General features: G+C 39.7%; 1 long non-coding RNA gene across 1 annotated transcript; it reads right to left on the bottom strand.

The window, feature by feature from the left end:
- Window positions 1-1,494: 1,494 nt before the first annotated feature.
- LOC120719174 lies at window positions 1,495-6,507 on the bottom strand. The gene is made up of 3 exons (XR_005692632.1): window positions 6,193-6,507; window positions 2,613-2,785; window positions 1,495-2,278 (listed from the first exon to the last, which is right to left on the bottom strand). It is a non-coding gene; the product is annotated as an uncharacterized LOC120719174 (long non-coding RNA).
- Between the last annotated feature and the right edge of the window lie 125 nt (window positions 6,508-6,632).

Raw genomic sequence — 6,632 nt, 5'->3', positions numbered from 1 at the left:
TAATTTCTGCATTTGTAAATTCATTTTTGAATTCCAATTTAATAAACTGCATTTCAAAATCCATTTCCCTTTCCTGTTCGCTCAGGGATTAGCTGCTGGATTAGCTCTTCGATTAACAACTTCCTTGCCGCTATTCAAATTAGCCACACCGTGAGATGTAAGGAGCTCTCTGATTGGTTGGACAGATACAGGCTGTCTGCCTGGATTTTTCTAGCTCATAGCTTCGCCCTGCTAAGAAGCGTGTGTGCTTGTACAAAGGCCGTTCAGCCTCAGGATTTACACTCGGCTCCACGCGGATATGTGAAGAATGAAGAGACCCTGCAGCGAAACGGAGAGCGCAACCTCTGACTGAGTGCCTGTTTTCGCAGTCTGACCACCCGTTGAAGGTAACGTGCTAACATGGCTAACGCTAGCATCACCACACGGAGCCCCGTTATTTTAAGGTGATCTTAGTTTATGAAAAAAATTTACGTCGCAGCTGTATGAGCTAGCTACGTGTTTTGTAAGCTGCTGTGCTCTTCACACATAAAGCTGGAAGCAGCTCAGACTATTAGAACCAGCACTGAGGCCATACAGTGTTAGAGCAATGGCTGCAACCTACAGCCTTTAAACTAGCGATTAAAATGCTGACAGTAAACTCGTCAGTCTAGATGTTACCACATTACTCTGTGGTACTTAGTTAAAACAACTGAGACAGGCTGATTAAAATAACAGCTATCAGTTCTCTCATTCCTTATATCAAGACTGGAGATCACACTACTGGTTTCAGTTCATTTAATATGTGAGTGCACAGATTCATTCTCAACTGGACATAAACGATGATCAAAGGTTGTATATATGATGAAGTCAAATCCCAGCCTCTAACACAGTGCGCTGAATCTTAGCTTTGAATGTCCAGTATATTCTAATCAGTGCAATTTAAGCATTCACTGAACCTACAGTATCTACACCTGTGTGGCAAATGTGTGGTAAAGACACAGATAATGAAATTTAATTATTAATACTATTATTAATAATTTGTTTCTCATGATGTATACATCATGAGAAACAAAAGCTGAAATTGATTCAGTTTAGTACTTTTCTCTGTATGCTCTGTGATTAAAAAGGCCTTAAATTCTGTGATATATATACTGTAAATGATTTTCACAGAGGTCTTAAAGTAGTTAAATCTCTGCTGATAGTCTGGTTGTTTATATTTTCACATTTTTGTGTCTGTAGGGCTGTTTGATGACGATTTGGACTCCTCTGGGAGATGAGGACACACCCACATCTGTTCCATACTGCAGCCGTTGATGGTGTTACAGCTCTGAGGCAGCTTTGGGGCCTCAGACACACACACTGGAAAACCAGCACCTGGACTCCATGCAGGAGAGACAGCCTCATCCTTTACTTCCTAATCTCTTTCTCCTTTAACACACAATTAAAATCACCCCAAAAGAGTGTAAACTTACTGAGGAAGTCTCTAACTTGTACACATTTGTACTTTTACTTGTTTTCTGAGTTATATTTAAGAAGAGTAAAGTTATTCACATAAAGTTTTTATTCTTCTGTATTTATTCTTTTGTATCATGTGCCACAGTCATACTGAACTTGTCTAATGGCGATTCACTGTTTGAGTTTGGTCTTAAACTCCAGAGAATACCACCTGGTTCAACAATCTTTTTATCTTATTATTTTCAAAACTGTTTTCTTCTGAGAGATGCTCCTGAGGCTGAAATTGAGCCCAGAGAAACAACAACAAAGTTTAGTTCCTCTGGATTGTCCATGGACAAATTATTTTATCACTCATCCAGGTGACTTCACCAGTATCATGGATGAGTGATGCATATATCTCCCACTGGAAACCATTGTGTTCAGTCAATCGACTTTTTTAAGGAGAGTTGTTAGATGCTGTGCTCATGAGGACAATGAGTTTTAACTTGCAGCACAACACAAAGCTGAAATACTGGATCAACAATCAAAACACTTAACTGAGAAGAATTAAGTCAAAATGTAATATCCTCATATGATGACACATCACACATGACCCAGCATTGTTCTAAGAATGCAAACTCTCTTATTGGAAGTTTCCACAGCTGCCAGAAAGGGACAGATTTCTGGCTGGTCTTAATGAGCGGTCGTTGCTCTCTCGTTCTCTCTGGAATGGCTGCACGGAGGATGTAACACCCATGATAAGTGCTGAGGTGTGTCCTTGTCAGGAATTAGCCATCCTCAGCTTTCAGGTAAGGAAAAGTGGAACCAGAAGATATTCAAATGCATCTCTCCACGGCTGCTGATTCTACAAAAAAAAACAAAGTTTGTTAAAAACGTTTTCAGGTGAATCACCACTGATTTATCACTGACATCCATTTACTCAAAAATTACTGGCAAGTGGATAACTGCAATATATAGTTTATAATTTCAACAATGTCCTGTAAAAAATGGAACTATATATGTCAGATGTGGTGTGGTGCTTGTGGAATTTTTAACAAGGACCCTACAAAACTTTACAGTACTCATGCTTCCAAACTTCTGATGGCTAGGTGTGCAGTTCCTGCTTTAAATGCATTCACTTTTAAGACTAAGAAATCTAAGTGATAAGAGGCCAGAAATGTTTGAACTCGCTTATGAACCTAAATCACTGAGGCCGTCTCTCCTGCATGGAGTCCAGGTGCTGGTTTTCCAGTGTGTGCGTCTGATGCCCCAAAGCTGCCTCAGAGCTGTAACACCATCAACGGCTGCAGTATGGAACAGATGTGGGTGTGTCGTCATCTCCCAGAGGAGTCCAAATCGTCATCAAACGGCCCTACAGACACAAAAACGTGAAAATATAAACAACCAGACTATCAGCAGAGATTTAACTACTTTAAGACCTCTGTGAAAATAATTTACAGTAATATATATATATATATATATATATATATATATATATATATATATATATATATATATATATATATATATATATATATATATATGTATATAGATATAGATATATATATATATATATCACAGAATTTAAGGCCTTTTTAATCACAGAGCATACAGAGAAAAGTACTAAACTGAATCAATTTCAGCTTTTGTTTCTCATGATGTATATTGTATTAATAATTAAATTTCATTATCTGTGTCTTTACCACACATTTGCCACACAGGTGTAGATACTGTAGGTTCAGTGAATGCTTAAATTGTACTGATTAGAATATACTGGACATTCAAAGCTAAGATTCAGCGCACTGTGTTAGAGGCTGGGATTTGACGTCATCATATATACAACCTTTGATCATCGTTTATGTCCAGTTGAGAATGAATCTGTGCACTCCAGTGGCGTGTCCAGCGGGGTGGCCTGGGGGGGCACAGGCCACCCCCCCAACCAGACTGGCCACCCCAGGTGCCACCCCAAAGGTAAAACAATAAAATTCAATCAAATATCAAATGTACGATTATGTTTTCACGGTGAAGCTCAGATATCCGAGTGTAAGTGAATGCAGCATCGGCTTCTTCGCTATGCGCATCACGTTAGCAAAGGTAGGAGAGCCAAGCAGAAAGACGGCACTGCAGGAAACAATTTTTCGGTGAAAGAAAATGAGGACAGAATAAATGTCCCGGTAAGTAATATTAAGTTTGTTGAGTTTAGTAAACTTCGGTGAAATTAGAATACCAAGGAAAAAAATAACACTTAAAGAATTATTGCAGCCTTTGAATATTTCAGACAGTATGCTACTGAGGGTAGCTAACATAAGAGTTATGAGTTATAAGATATAATCTAAGTCGTAACATTGCTGTATGGAGCTGCAGATTTCGTTGCAGGTTAACATAGCTGGACTGGCCATCGGGCATACGCCCGGTGACTTATTTTTTTATTTTTATTTTGTAAGGGCATGAACAATGAGAGGTGGTGGACTGGCCAGATGCAGGTCGATGTGTAAAAATAACTCCGTTGTTTGGTGGTGGCTATGGCGGGGCTTCCACAGAGGCCAGCAGGTGGATGAGGGAAGGGGAGGCAGGAGGAGAGCCCCGAGGCAGCCGCCAGTCCGAGTGTCAGGTGAACTGAACTTCAGGTAAGAAGTTATGACCTGCAGTCTATCTGGGTCAGATATAAACCAAGTTTAGGTGGAGTTTATTTTCGTTGTGCTGACTTTTTACTGTCAGTTGCAATAACTCATACTGCCTGAGCTAGCATGACGGAGTTTCTGTACAGCTGTTCAGTTGCTATGATGTTACTGATAGTGAACTTTATTTTATTCATAAGGTTAGTTAGTAGAGTTGCCAACGGCTCCTTAAAAATGGAATGGTCCCTCATTCAGAGAAAATATTATGCGTTTTGTATTGAGCTGAGAAGAGACGCAGTTTGTCCCGTACTTTAGCTAGAATGGAAAAAGACAAAGCTGGATTTATTCTGTGTGTTTACGCTGCACAGCTGCCTCTTCTCTCATCCCCCCCCTCCCTCTTCTGTTGCTACTTCAATCATGAAACTGATCAATGATCAGCTGATCGGCTTTTCTCTCTTGTTTGTTTATCGCCCACTTTGTGCCAGAAACAGGAAACCAGCAGATGTCGCGCTAAACAACAGCAGCACGTTTAAGCTTGATCAGCTGTTGTTAGAATTTATTTAATATTAATTTCTACTATCAGCTGATGTTTGCTGGAGCCACAGCTGTAAAGCTGCTGGTCATGATGTCGGTTTGTATATCTGGTGAGAGGGAAACATGAAGATGAAACCAGGAGATGTCCTTACTGAATCATCAGAGCTGAACAGGTGATGGAGAAACAGGTTTAGGTGACATGAATGAGTTGAAGGAAAGTTATGAACCGTTTCTGAGAGACAAATAACACCAGGATCCTTTTTTACGTAGCTGACAGCTGGTAACTGTGCAGGGGCGGGTCTAGCAAAGTTATGCCAGGGGGCCAGGTAGGGCATTAACAGGGAAAGGTGGGCACAAAGAAATACTTTTCTTTCTTATTCTCATTTAAAATATCTCGCTTTTATTAAATAATTATCTAAATCTTACAACCAAAGTTTTTATCTGATGTAAAATGTATAGAAATCATACATATACCAACAAGATAGTGTACATCACTGTCACAACAGCGTTTGTTTTCATTCAAAGACTTTATGGCTTTAATACCTGGGGGGCCAGTCTGTAGTCAAAATGCCCGATTTTCTGTCCCAGTCCAGCCCTGCAGGTTAATACTGGCAGTGTCACCATGCCAGCTGACTGTATTTCATCATCAGCCAGTGTTGTTCTTTATCAATATTACCAAAGTTTACCATAAGGCAGCATAGAAAGTATTTACTTGCTTTCAGGTTTTATTCAAATGTTAGTCTTTTCAGTTGTTTCCCCACTTTTTTCCTGTTTCAAAATCAAACACCAGTTTGTGAGAAGATTATCTTCTTTTTTTAACAGGCAGATAAAGTTTTACATTGGAACTGGCTAATTTGTCAATTGTTTGTTACAAATGTTCGTATTTTAATATTCAAAAATGTTTTTGCCCAAAACATATGTGCACTATATGTCAGTAAAAATACTATGCAAATATTGCTGTCCTTGAATGCTGAGTAAACACTGACAAAGCACTGATTGTATCTCTTGTACTTTATCAACGCAGTATCTAAAAACTTTGCACCGTAGTGGTTAAAATCTCATTCTAATAAGAGTTAAAAGCGCATTCGGATTATTGAATTATGGTTAACGTTGGTAGAATTTTTTTTTTAAACATTATCTGCCAATTACATCTGCCACCCTTCTCCAAATCTGTGCCCCTACCTGGCCCCCCCAACAAAAATTTTCTAGACACGCCACTGGTGCACTCACATATTAAATGAACTGAAACCAGTAGTGTGATCTCCAGTCTTGATATAAGGAATGAGAGAACTGATAGCTGTTATTTTAATCAGCCTGTCTCAGTTGTTTTAACTCTAAGTACCACAGAGTAATGTGGTAACATCTGGACTGACGAGTTTACTGTCAGCATTTTAATCGCTAGTTTAAAGGCTGTAGGTTGCAGCCATTGCTCTAATACTGTATGGCCTCAGTGCTGGTTCTAATAGTCTGAGCTGCTTCCAGCTTTATGTGTGAAGAGCACAGCAGCTTACAAAACACGTAGCTAGCTCATACAGCTGCGACGTAAATTTTTTTCACAAACTAAGATCACCTTAAAATAACGGGGCTACGTGCGGTGATGCTAGCGTTAGCCATGTTAGCACGTTACCTTCAACAGGTGGTCAGACTGCGAAAACAGGCACTCAGTCAGAGGTTGCGCTCTCCGTTTCGCTGCAGGGTCTCTTCATTCTTCACATATCCGTGTCGAGCCGAGTGTAAATCCTGAGGCTGAACGGCCTTTGTACAAGCACACACGCTTCTTAGCAGGGCGAAGCTATGAGCTAGAAAAATCCAGGCAGACAGTCTGTATCTGTCCAACCAATCAGAGAGCTCCTTACATCTCACGGTGTGGCTAATTTGAATAGCGGCAAGGAAGTTGTTAATCGAAGAGCTAATCCAGCAGCTAATCCCTGAGCGAACAGGAAAGGGAAATGGATTTTGAAATGAAGTTTATTAAAGAGCAAATGGAAAAAGGATTTTGAAATGCAGTTTATTAAAGAGCAAATGGAAAAAGGATTTTGAAATGCAGTTTATTAAATTGGATTTCAA

This window comes from Simochromis diagramma, unplaced genomic scaffold (assembly GCF_900408965.1).
Source record: "Simochromis diagramma unplaced genomic scaffold, fSimDia1.1 OVJJ01000545.1, whole genome shotgun sequence".
Lineage (NCBI taxonomy): Eukaryota > Metazoa > Chordata > Actinopteri > Cichliformes > Cichlidae > Simochromis > Simochromis diagramma.
Note: the sequence above shows the minus strand (reverse complement) of the source record. Positions and strands in the feature narration are given on the sequence as shown.